General features: G+C 40.5%; 1 protein-coding gene across 8 annotated transcripts in view; it reads right to left on the reverse strand.

Annotated features, from left to right (window-relative positions):
• LOC106877926 (uncharacterized) overlaps positions 1-12,807 on the reverse strand; it is a 452,094-nt gene that overhangs the window by 84,688 nt on the left and 354,599 nt on the right. The window lies entirely within an intron of this gene.

A 12,807-nucleotide genomic window follows, 5' to 3' on the forward strand; every position in this document is an offset into this window, starting at 1 on the left:
CAAACTCATTCATAAAGCTTTATTGGGCCCGAGGATCATGATAGAAGACACTTGCCCAAGGTACCACGCAGTGGGAATGAACCAGGAACTATATGGTTGAGAAGCAAACTTACTACTAGGTAGCTGTACATTAGTATAAATGGTAAAATCTTGTTTAATACTGTGCCATGCGAAATATTGGGTTGTCCGGAAAGTTCGTGCCGATTTTTAAAGGAAAAAAAAAAAGGTCAATAAATACTTGCCATTACATTTTAAATGAAGCATTTTGTTGCATAATGCGTCTCCATCTTTCCTTTAACTTGAAAATACCCTCTTCCCAGAATTGAGGTGGTTTCATGGCAAATAAGTCGAAAGGTAAGCTACTATAAATTGGCACGAACTTTCCGGACAACCCAATACTAACTAGTCTGGTTCAGTCCCACTGTGTGGTACCTTGGGTAAATGTCTTCTACTATAGTATCGGGTCGACCAAAGCTTTGTGAATAGATTTGATAGACGGAAACTGAAAGAAGTCCATTAAATAAATAAATATATATATAATCTTAGGTCCTGATAGGGCATTTCTAGAGAAATGCACTCAACCAGAGTTATGGGCTATCAACACTGTCAGCTTCCAGACTGATGCCGAAATTCATCAAATGTAGAAAATCCTGGTTTCATCTGTGTGTGTGTGTCTTTGTATATGCGTCTGACACCTACTGCGTGACAACCGGTGTTGGTTTGTTAACGTCCTTGTAAGCCAGTGGTTCAGCATAAAGAGATCGATAGACTAAGTGATGGACTTTGAAAATAAGAAAAATAATTACTGGGGTCGATTTGTTCAGCTAAAACCTTTCAAGGCGGTGCCCCAGCATGACCACAGTCAAATGAGTGAAACAAGTAAAAAAACAACAAAAAAAAAAGAATGATGATATGACGCTAACACAAACTCACGCATTGGATTTACCCACACCCCTTCTCATCCTCCAACACACCACTGGTATTGATTTTTGTTCACTCTGAAAAGATTTAGGAGAGCAGAATGAATCCCGTGTGGATTTGAACTCAGAACATATTTGTATGGTTTTAAGCTCGGTTACTTTCGACTCTGCACCCCATACATTCCGGTGGCACATTAATGCTAGTTTAATTCCATATCACGCACCGTGTGTGTGTATATATGTGTATGTATGTATGCGTCTACGTCTGTGTAAGTGTGTACGTGCATGAGTTAGTGAATGTCGATGGCTAACGAGAGAGATAGAGAGAGAAGCAAAGGAGAGAGGGTAGGAAATAAGAAACATATGGTATAGATCAGAAACTCGAACTAGTTGCAATGGAACATGTTGTGGGCAGCAGGAGGAGAAAGATGAGGATGAAAATGACGGTTGTGATGGAGGGAGAAGGAATGCGTATGTGCGTGCATGTGTGTTAAAGGCGAGAAAGGGTTAAATTTCTGTGATAACTCAGTAACTAGTTCTGTCATAGCTCTTATTCCGCCTCCACCTACACCTTTCCACCACAGAACAGCCAGTGGTATACAGCTTGCACGGTGGTGGTGGTGGAAGTGAAGGCTGGTGGTGAAGAAATAAACCAAACCATTATGAGGCAGCAGCAGCAGTGTTAGTAGTAGTAGTAGTAGTAGTTTCGATAAGGAAATCGAAAGGGACGAACAACGAAGCCAGCGGTGTTGCAGTCCTGATAATAAGGCATGTATCTATCTATATCTGTTCTCATTTATGTGTGAGCATGTGTGTAGTTATCATAAAAGAAAACGGAACAACCAGCCAACCAACCAACCAACCAGCCCCCCTACCAACCAACCACAAATGCGCACGCACACAAATAAAAGCTTCGGATTTGATTCAATAAGAACTTCTGGTTCGCTGAGTGGATGGATCTATTTGCACGGTTTTATGACTGGATTTATCTGTCGGTGTTATGTCAATCTATATATAGACCCTGTCTATGTATGAATATGGTCTTGTATATGTATTGGTCTCTATTTCTTGAAAGCAGATTCTCAATAAAATTCATGTTGAATCATTTGGATGATATTGCCCTATGTCCTTAAACAAACGCTTCCTGCCTCACTCTAGCAAGCTGTAAATGAGCGTTGTAACTATGTATACAGTACACTGGGAAGTACAGTTAGAGAACAACATAACTTGCAGTGTTAAATTCAAATTTTACTTAGAATCGACATTGCTTCACTAGGCTTATTTGCCAACCCATCACCCCTGTACAACCAGCAGACTGTTCAATGGGTTACGAGGTTTGCCCTGAACTAACTGATAGAACATGCAGTTTCTTATAATCTTCTGTGACGGTCATCCATTCAAAACCATAGTTAAATCAACATAAACACACACACATGTACACAGGTAAGCACACATACACACCAGAGTGACTGAGATGCAAAGTGAGAAAGATAGTAGACCTGAACGACTATACCTATCAGTTCGTGTGGGAATGTTCAAAATATCTCGTTTCAGATGTTTTCTCTTCATCTAAAATGCGAAGTAGGCTTGCTTACAGCCAAAACAACAACACCATGTCTCTGTTCCCCACGTTCTGACGAAAGACGAAGATGCGAAACTTTGAATTCTACGTCACGGCTCTTCAAACACTTATTTTATTGACACATATCGCCATTTTTCTGAGATTCCGGACTTTAGCCTGTCGAAGGCAGCTGAGTGGAAGAGAAAGAGCGTTACAATATCTAGTTTTTGTTCAACTATGCTGTGGTTTGTTAAGGTGGTTGAAACCTCTCACTTTTACTATCTTCACATTCTGTACACACAAACGAATACTTGGTTGGTTGTCACTCCGTCGGTTACGACAACGAGGGTTCCAGTCGATCCGATCAACGGAACAGCCTGCTCGTGAAATTAACGTGCAAGTGGATGAGCACTCCACAGACACGTGTACCCTTAACGTAGTTCTCGGGGAGATTCAGCGTGACACAGTGTGACAAGGCTGGCCCTTTGAAATACAGGCACAACAGAAACAGGAAGAAAGAGTGAGAGAAAGTTGTGGTGAAAGAGCACAGCAGGGTTCGCCACCATCCCCTGTCGGAGCCTCGTGGAGCTTTAGGTGTTTTCACTCAATAAACACTCACAACGCCCGGTCTGGGAATCGAAACCGTGATCCTACGACCACGAGTCCGCTGCTCTAACTACTGGGCCATTGCGCCTCCACTCGTTCCACGATAGTGCTGCAGCTAATAATAATCCTTTCAATAATAGGTACAAGTTGGAGGCAGGGGGCAGTCGATTTCATCAACCCCAGTACTTGACTAGTATTAAATTTATCGACTCTGAAGAGATGAAAGGCAAAGTCGACCTCGGCGGAATTTGAACTCAAAATGTAAAGACGGCCGAAATGAAGCCGAGTATTTTGTCAGGCGTCCCATCGATTCTGTCAGTTCGCCGCGTTAATAATAATAATAATGGTTTCAAATTTTGCCACAAGGGCAGCAATTTGGGAGGAGGGGATGAGTCGATTACATCGACGCCAGTGATCAACTGGTACTTATTTTATAGACCCTGAAAGGGTGTAAGACAAACTCAACTCCGGCGGCATTTGAACACAGAACGTAATGTACCGGGTGGAAACAAACCAAAATTGAACTCTTGTGACTATTGTTTTATACGTTTCAGTCCAAAGGCTTTGAACATGCTGGGACACCACCAGTAAAAGATTCGAATCACAGCTAAGTATTTGTCCAGTCTTCTATTTTTTTTTCTCTTACTTGTTTCAGCCATTGGACTGCGGCTAATGCTGGCTTTGAATGGTTTTAGTTGGCAATCTGGCAAAATCGTTAGCAAGCAAAATGCTTAGCGGCATTTCATCCGTCTTTACGTTCTGAGTTCAAATTCCGCTGAGGTCGACCTTGTTTTTCATCCCCTTCGGAGTCGATGAATTAAGTGATCGACTGTCTCCTTCCCCACAAAATCCAGGCCGTGTGCTTATAGTAGAAAGGATTATTATTATTATTATTATTATTATTATTATTATTCCGCCGAGTTCGACTTTGCCTTTCATCGATAAATTAAGTACCAGTGAAACACTGGGGTCGATGTAATCGACTAGTCCCCTCCCTGCAAATTTCAGACCCTGTGCCTTCAGCAGAAAGAATGATTACTACTACTACTACTACTATTTGTCTTGGCGGGGACAAAATGCTTACGGTATTTCGTCCGTCTTGACGTTTTGAGTTCAAATTCCGCCGAGGTCGACTTTGCCTTTCATCCTTTGGCGTTCATTGAAATAAATACCAGTTACGCACTGGTGTCGATGCAATCGACTAGTCTCCTTCCCAAAAAATTTCAGGCCTTGTGCCTTTAAAAGAAAGGATTAATTCATAGCTCAACATACAGGTAGGTTTTCGTTTATGGCATGAGGAAGGTGGGTAAGAAAAGTGATGAAAACTAAAAGCAATAATAGAGAGGGTAAGAAGGACGAGGAAGTTGCTAGGAAGTATAAAAAAAAAGGTCCAGATGGACTATATGTAATCTGAACCTTTCCCCCTTTGTTTTATTTTTTTTTTTTTTTACAGAAGCCCACGTTTTAGGCTATGGAGATTCCGATTCTGAAAAAAAATTTTCAAAAATCTCAATTTCAAAATTTCGATCCCCCCGCCCCCCGGTTTTTATATAGATCCACAGGGTAAACCTAACCCTAACTCAAACCCTAACCCTAACCCTAACCCTAACACTAGTTTTGTGAGATTTGGCTGCTATTTCTAGCATGTAAATAGCCTGCTTGGTGGGGGGGGGGGGGTGAAATTTTTCAAATTTTTTTTTTTCAGAATCGGAATCTCCATAGCCAAAAACGTGGGATTCTGTAAAAAAAAAAAAAATAAAACAAGGGGGGGGGGTTCAGATTACATATAGTCCATCTCTACCAAAAAAAAAATAGAAAGAGGAAGAGTGATAGGTTGATACGAGTATGTGTACGAATACAGCAGAGCAGGGCGCAGCGGTAAATAGAGACAAGAAATATGTGATAGAGGAGTTAGATTGAAGTTGTAACCAAACATGTTATGTTATCTGAGTTGGGATGGGATTGGGACGGGTGTAAACCAGTAAGTTTGAGAACAAACCAGATAGAGATGATACGTTGGTCGATAGATTGGGTTCTAATTAGCCTGCCTGGTGGTAAGGGGTGGTGGATGTAGTTGTGGGTGTGAGAAGTAAAGCAGCTGGTGACGGTGGAGTAATGGTGGTAGTAGGAGTAGTGAACGGGAAAGGGGTGTTGTGATAGGAGAGTGGCAATGAAACAGAAACAGACATTAGCTGGAAACTACCGAAATGGTTCTAAACAATCTTGTATGTGCGCGTGTGTGTATATATGTGCATATATTTATATATCTTTTACTTGTTTCAATCATTAGACTGCAGCCATGCTGGGGCATCGCCTTGAAGAATTATTAGTCGAATGATTCTATCCCAGTGGTTGATTTTTTTTTTTTTTTTTTTGCTAAACCTGGTACTCATTTTATCGGCTTCTTATATTGATAGGAAGGACAACAAAAGAAAGAGACCTCGATATTATGTAAATAGAGGAATTTATCTGTAAAAATATGTGGCACTTATTCGGTAGCCATGATAAAACTCCGAGTTTCAGATGCCGGAGTGGGAGCCCACGCCAACATCTAAAATTTCAATGGCCGAATAACTGAAGAAATGTTGGCGTGGGCTCCCACCCCGGCATCTGAAACTCGGGATTTTATCATGGCTACCGAATAAGTGTCACATATTTTTACAGATATATATATATATATATAAAATAATAATATTTCTATTTTATTAGATCAGTGACTGTGTGTCACTTTGAAGACTGTATATTAGAACGGTGAATTCAGCAACGCCACCTAGCCAAGCAGAGCAGCTGCTTAGCTAGATGGGGCAATAAAGAGCAATAACCCAGGAATCGGTCCACACGTTGTCTTGCACTAGATGGGAGTGGTGAATTTCCTGTTCGAAAATATAAGAACACAGATATTGTATCGTATATCCGGTTGGAAACGATGTTTCCTGGGACTAAACAACAGATACCACCAGAAAAAGGTAATTAAAATTCATTAAAATGACAGATCTATCGAACTTTCAAAGAGGTCAAATTGTTGGTGCTCGCATGGCAGGTGCTAGCGTAACGAAAACAGCCGAAATGTTTGGTGTATCAAGAAGTACTGTCTCGAAAGTAATGACAGCTTTTGAGAAAGAGGAAAAAAAACCTCCACGTCGAAACAAAATTCCGGAAGTTAAAACCAAAACTTTCAGATAGGGACCGTCGGACTCTTACGTGAATTTTTGGAAAGGAACACAAAATTACAGCAGAGCTTAATGACCACCTCGAGAACCCAGTTTCCACAAACACTGTTGGCCGGGAGCTGCACAAAGCAGGATTTCACGGGAGGACTGCAATCAGAAACCACTACTTTCAAAAACAAACGTTGCAAAGTGTTTAGAGTGGAGTAAAATCCTACAGAATTGGTCCCTAGAGCAGTGGAAGAATGTTATTTACTCAGACGAGTCATCCTTTACCTTGTTTCCGACCACCGGCCGAGTATACGTGTGCAGACAGCCAAAAGAAACATTTGACCCAGACTTCTTTCTTTCAACTGTTAAACATGGAGAAGGATCTGTGATGATGGGGGTGGGGGCGCTATATCTTGGAAATCCGCCGGCCTGATGTTTTCCTTTCATGGCAGAATTAATAGTCAAGACTATTTAAGCATTTTATCTTATCAAATTTATGCTACGGTTGCGGAACTATTTCCGGAGGGAAATGCAATCCTTCAGGATAATAATGCACCAATTCACACAGCTAATTTGTTACTGAATGGTACGAGGAACATTCTAGTGAAGTTGAACATCTTATCTGCCCACCACAGTCCCCTACAAGAATTGGAGATTCTTTTAGCTAAAGAATGGACAAAAAATCCTTTGGAAACAATTCAAACTTTGTATGAGTCTATAACTGGTAGAATTCAAGCCGTAATTACTGCCAAAAGCGGTCCTACTCCATATTAAAATAATTTGTTTGAAATTTTAAGGTGTTTCCATCATTTTGTCCAACCCCTGTGTGTGTGTGTGTGTGTGTGTGTGTGTATTATAACTGTCGAGTTTTTCGGCCCACGTTGAGAAAAAAACCTGTGGTGCAACCACTTCATCTGCTTTTCAAACGAGGCCTAAAATTGTAAGCTTATATGTGAATAGGTAGATATATAGATAGACAGATAGATAGATCGGTGTGACAATGTTGGAGCATTTTATATATATATATAATAGTCGTCAACTAAACGTGACTAAGGGTGTGAATTACCCCTACATTGCTAGAAATAGGAAATAAAATGCTCCAACATTGTCACACCGATCTATCTATCTGTCTATCTATATATCTACCTATTCACATATAAGCTTACAATTTTAGGCCTCGTTTGAAAAGCAGATGAAGTGGTTGCACCACAGGTTTTTTTCTCAACGTGGGCCGAAAAACTCGACAGTTATTTCAAATGAAATTTATGGTCTATTTTTTACGATAAGTGTATTTCAATGCGCAGGTTAGCATCTCCTGCACTAACGGACAGATAATCGGATCTGCTTACGTATGATGGTTACTTCTTCAGAATGAAAGTGCATGGCCTAGTGGTGAGGGTGCTGCACTCACGATCGCAAGACCGTGGTTTCGATTTCTGCATCGGGAATCATTTTTGTATTAGTCCAGTTCACTCAGTTATAAATGAATAACCTTGTGATGGACTGGTGTCCCGTTCAGGGAGAATTCTCTGATCTCTGTTACTTACGCTCCATGGAAAACGAGTGACCGGACCGGTGAGTCGTAGTACGCGTGACTGTGAGGTCCAAGGGACTTACTTTACTGCTTGAGAGTTGTAACGGCGTCCGACGATTGTCTGGAAATGTCAAGACATGAAACTTCTTCAAGTAACGATATCCTACTCCATATCAGGATTAAATTGACAACACGCACACAGTTATGTGTACGTGTGTGTGTGTGTGAGAGAGAGAGAGAGAGAGAGAGAGAGAGAGAGAGAGAGAGAGAGAGAGAGAGAGAGAAAGAGAAAGAGAGAGAGAGAGAGAGAGAGAGATAGAGAGAGAGAGAGAGAGAGAAAGAGAAAGAGAGAGAGAGAAAGAGAGAGGAATAGGGTGGATGGGTAAATAAATAGATAAATAGAATAGACGGAAAGATGGGTGGATAGATTGATAGGATGCATTTTGCCTGCTAAAACAGATGTTATATATTTTGGTGTGTGTGTGTGTGTGAACTCTCCTGAGAGGAATTGCAACACTTTAACTGAGAGCTGCGAAAGAGGGAGAAAGAAAGAGATATCTGAAACAGTAGAAATAAGAGAAGAAAGGCAAATGCCATTTTCTCTTTCTCCCCCACCTTATCCCAACACACCGCATCTCATACACACAATCGTTAAATGAATAGCATGTGGACACACACACACACACGTACGTACTTTCAGTCATTTGTTGGTTCAAACGTACACATTTAACATATTCTCACTCATACGTATTAGAAAACGATGCCACATACATACACGCTGTTGTAGACATTGTACAATATGATACAGTCACAACATAGAAGCTTTATATACATACATAATCTGTCAATAAATCGGTAGCTGGTTTATATCGGCACATACTTTAGCCAGAAAATGTGTGCGTGCGCGTGTTTATATATGTCTGTACATCTCACTTCCACGCGCACGCACACACACAATCTCTCTCTCTCTCTCTCTCTCTCTCTCTCTCTCTCTCTCTCTCTCTAAAGCTAGAGAACAAAAATTATGAAAAATATATTAAATGAAATGTACGTATGTGTGCGCATGTATAAAAAAAATTCCCGCAGAGAAAACAAACAAGGACCACACCTCGTGGCAGAAAGTTTGAGATTAACAAGGGATATTTAATAAAACCCATTTGGATAGATAAATGGAGGGAAGAGAATGGTAAGTAGTGACGCGGGAATAATAGAACCGCAAGGAGATGCTAACATAAAGTACACACTCACACATATACATGCATACATACACAGACACACACATACATAAATATATACATACATACCTATATGTATGTAGATAGATAGATAGATAGATAGATAGATAGATAGATAGATAGATAGGTAGGTATGCATTTATGTATGTTTAAATTACACATTCCATACAGCTTGAATTGCGAAGAATCCTTCCCATCAACAGCTACCAACTTAAAGATCTTATCGATTTTGGCACCTTCCAACAGTGTTGTTCCCTCCAGTGGTGCCTAGCAGCATTGATATTGCCAGGGAATGCCTGAGCTCTCTTGGACAACTACACTGTAGCACACTGTTCCCTCTATAATCCATGCAAGCCATCCACACTAAACCACACGCAGCTCTAACTATTTCAATCATCCATGAAGCGACTTTTGTTTAACTTTTCACTAAAGGTTCGTTCTTTCTTCTTAGTTTTAGTCTTTCTCTCACTTGTGCCATAACCTTGAGAAAGCATTTTCTGCTTCTCTCATTTCGCGATTTACAGCTCTGTTATTCTTTGAAATCCAATCAAGTAGTTGACCTAGTTGTATCTAGTTACACAACATCCCGCCTTAATCGAAATGTGTAGTACATTTCCGCCCCCAGATACGCTAAACCCACCGTATCTGAGTGAGGTACTTCCTTCCATGTTCCTATCGTCTTCTCAACAATCAGGATTTTTTTTTCCTCAGGCTAAACCTGAGGATCAGGGTGTCAATGCAATATAGCTTCGTCAATGCAATATAGCTTGGGAACGAGCACTCCTTTCACATGTACCTTCTTGTTATAAGCTTCATGTAGAAGTCTCGGTTTCAACCCAAGTTTGTCCCTTCACACCCCTCAGAGTGCAATTTGGTGTTGTAGTCCACTGCATTTACATTGCTGCATGTACTTATCTTATTTCTTTATTGCCCACAAGGGGCTAAACATAGAGGGGACAAACAAGGACAGACAAAGGGATTAAGTCGATTACGTCGACCCCAGTGCGTAACTGGTACTTAATTTATCGACTCCGAAAGGATGAAAGGCAAAGTCGACCTCGGCGGAATTTGAACTCAGAACGTAACGGCAAGACGAATTACCGCTAAGCATTTCGCCCGGCGTATCTTAATATATCTTTATGGATACTTAACTCTTTGCCTGTCCTGTGATTATATACAACACGTATTTTCTTGGTGTCCATGCATTATTTATAAGATACAGTCCCAATTTTTTTTTTAGTTTTCGAACATCAAAGCAACTTCGTACATATAAATGGAAAACTTTATACTGTTCAGAACTTATCAAGCAAGGCCAACTAAAAGTCTGAAAACTATCATGGATGTTTGGGACAAGCTTATGAAAATGCTTTGGACAGGCAAAATGTTAAGATTTATGCCGCTAAACATAGGAGTACGCTCTGCAAAAAGATGATTTGCATAATGCGAAAACATACCCCAGCGATACATAATCACCTTATCGGTGCTTATCACTAGTGTTACTCAAGAGTCAACGTCTCCTAGGAATTAGATAACACATTTCCCCATTCTCTCCACTCTTAGTAACGGTATTTTATACACTTGTCGAGGTTACAATAGGCCTTGACAAAAGGACTGCGTGGTAACGCCACACCTCAAACTTACCTGCCAAAGCTAGAATTATCAATGGTAAAGTCTCTCTCAGTTTCACCTCAATTTCCATACCTCTATTTTTCTGTTCCTTAATCGTTGGAATCCGTTCCTCTCCAATTTCAAAGCATAATTCCTTAGACTATATTTGCATTATGGACACACATACATATATATATTGTGCGCTTTGGTAAGCAGTCAGATAGTTGGAATCCATCCAGGCAAGGAGAGATTTTGCTTCTCTCTTTGTTTCCATTATGGAAGTTATGCCGTCCATAAAGGCATGCAGCAGTGACAGAACCATGCCAAGCGTCTGCTGAATTTGATTCCCTCCGACTATCAATTCAATAGCCATCACTAAGAGGACTGGAGAAATCGTTCACTTAATCACAATATTTACACTCCAGAGCCAGCTAATTTGTCGTAAGCTCCTTATTGGTTAGCCATATGAATACGGGTCCAGATTCATGGGACCACATTAGAAGTTCACTCGCAAACTCTTGAACAGAAATAGATCAGTATATATCACGTTGAAAGCACCGGTTCTTGACTGATCACTGAAGTTCTGCAACGTCGAATCTAGTTAGTATTCAGAAAGATGACGGCTGGGGGAAAGTAGGTGATTACGGCACCTATCGTGTTGGCGAAAGCACGGTTAAAAAGCTCGCTTTGCAGCCACGTGGTCTCGGGTTCAGAACCACCGGGTGTCTTCTATTATAGCCTCAGGCCGACCAATGGCTTGTGAGTGAATATAGTAAACGGAAACTGTGTGGAAACTCGTCATATATATATATATATGTGTGTGTGTATTTGGCTGTGTTTGTTCTACCGTTTGACAACGAGTATTGATTGTTTTCGTCTCTCGTAAGTTAGCGGTTTCGACAAGGGAGTACCGACAGAAATAAATACCAGACTTAGGGATCGATTTGTTGGCCTAAAATCCTTCAAGGCGAAACTCCAGCATGGCCGCTGGTGTCCAAAGACTGAAACAAGAAAACAGGTAATCAGATAGGCGCATAGAGAACTGATTGGATCTATTTTAAAACGGGGGCGCCAGTTTTCATTTATGTTTTATGTAGTGTTTTTGGTACGGAAAGACTTTCGAACTTCGTATACTTATCTATTTTGTGTTATAGAACAAAAAAAATGTTTTTGTATTCGAATTTATTTCATGTGAAAAATTGTCTTATTTCGATAATTTCTACTAATCACTGACGTCTATTCAGTTGAAAACAGTTAGCGCTGTAACGGTGTATATCGTATTAATCCCTAACCCTAACCCTAACTAGACTGTTAACCGTAACCGTAACCCTAACCCTAAAACTAACCCTAACTCGAGAATCCGAACTCTAAAATTGTTACACACATATATACGTACAGCGTAATTTATTATATAAACAATATATGCGTATAAATTACGATTAAACCGGATGAAATATGTCACAGGGAATAACATTTTTTATGACCGCCCAGCAGTCACTGTATGGAGCTGAATAGACGTCAGTGATTGGTTGAAATTACAGAAATACGACAACTTTAACATGGAATAACTTGCGAATTCCTTTTTTTTTTGTTAAGAAGACTAAGAGTAAAAGATGTTTTATATGACACATTCTACCAGTGTCCCAAGTTTCAAAGTGTTTCGTTAAGAAAATACTGGCGCCCCCGTTTTAAAATAGATCCAACTGATTCATGAGCCTTTTGCCAGGTCAAGTCAGACGAGTTGACGGTCTTTAACTTTCCCTCCGAGCATGGTGACTGGAGCTCTAGGTAGTCCAGGCACACTCATGAAAACCTGGGAAACCCACGACCGAGGCTTTATGAATGAATTCTGAGTTCATTCAGTGCTCGAAACTTCGACATCTTTCTTGCCAGCACTCCATCAAATACTGAGAGAGAGAGAGAGAAATAGAGAGAGAGAAATAGAGAGAGAGCGCGAGAGAGAGAGAGAGAGAGAGATGTGTGTGTGTGTGTGTGTGTGTGTGTGTGTGTATATATATATATATATATATATATAAAATGAGCGAGGGATTGCAGGACATATATCGGGATGATAGTTTGTGCGTAGATTGATAAAAGATGACGAAATAGGGTGAGGGACGGATTGATTGATGGATGGATGGATAGATGAATATTAACAGATCGATAGCAACATAGCTTGTCAGAC

Source organism: Octopus bimaculoides, chromosome 6, assembly GCF_046866305.1.
Source record: "Octopus bimaculoides isolate indiv1 chromosome 6, ASM4686630v1, whole genome shotgun sequence".
In the NCBI taxonomy this organism is placed as follows: Eukaryota; Metazoa; Mollusca; class Cephalopoda; order Octopoda; family Octopodidae; genus Octopus; species Octopus bimaculoides.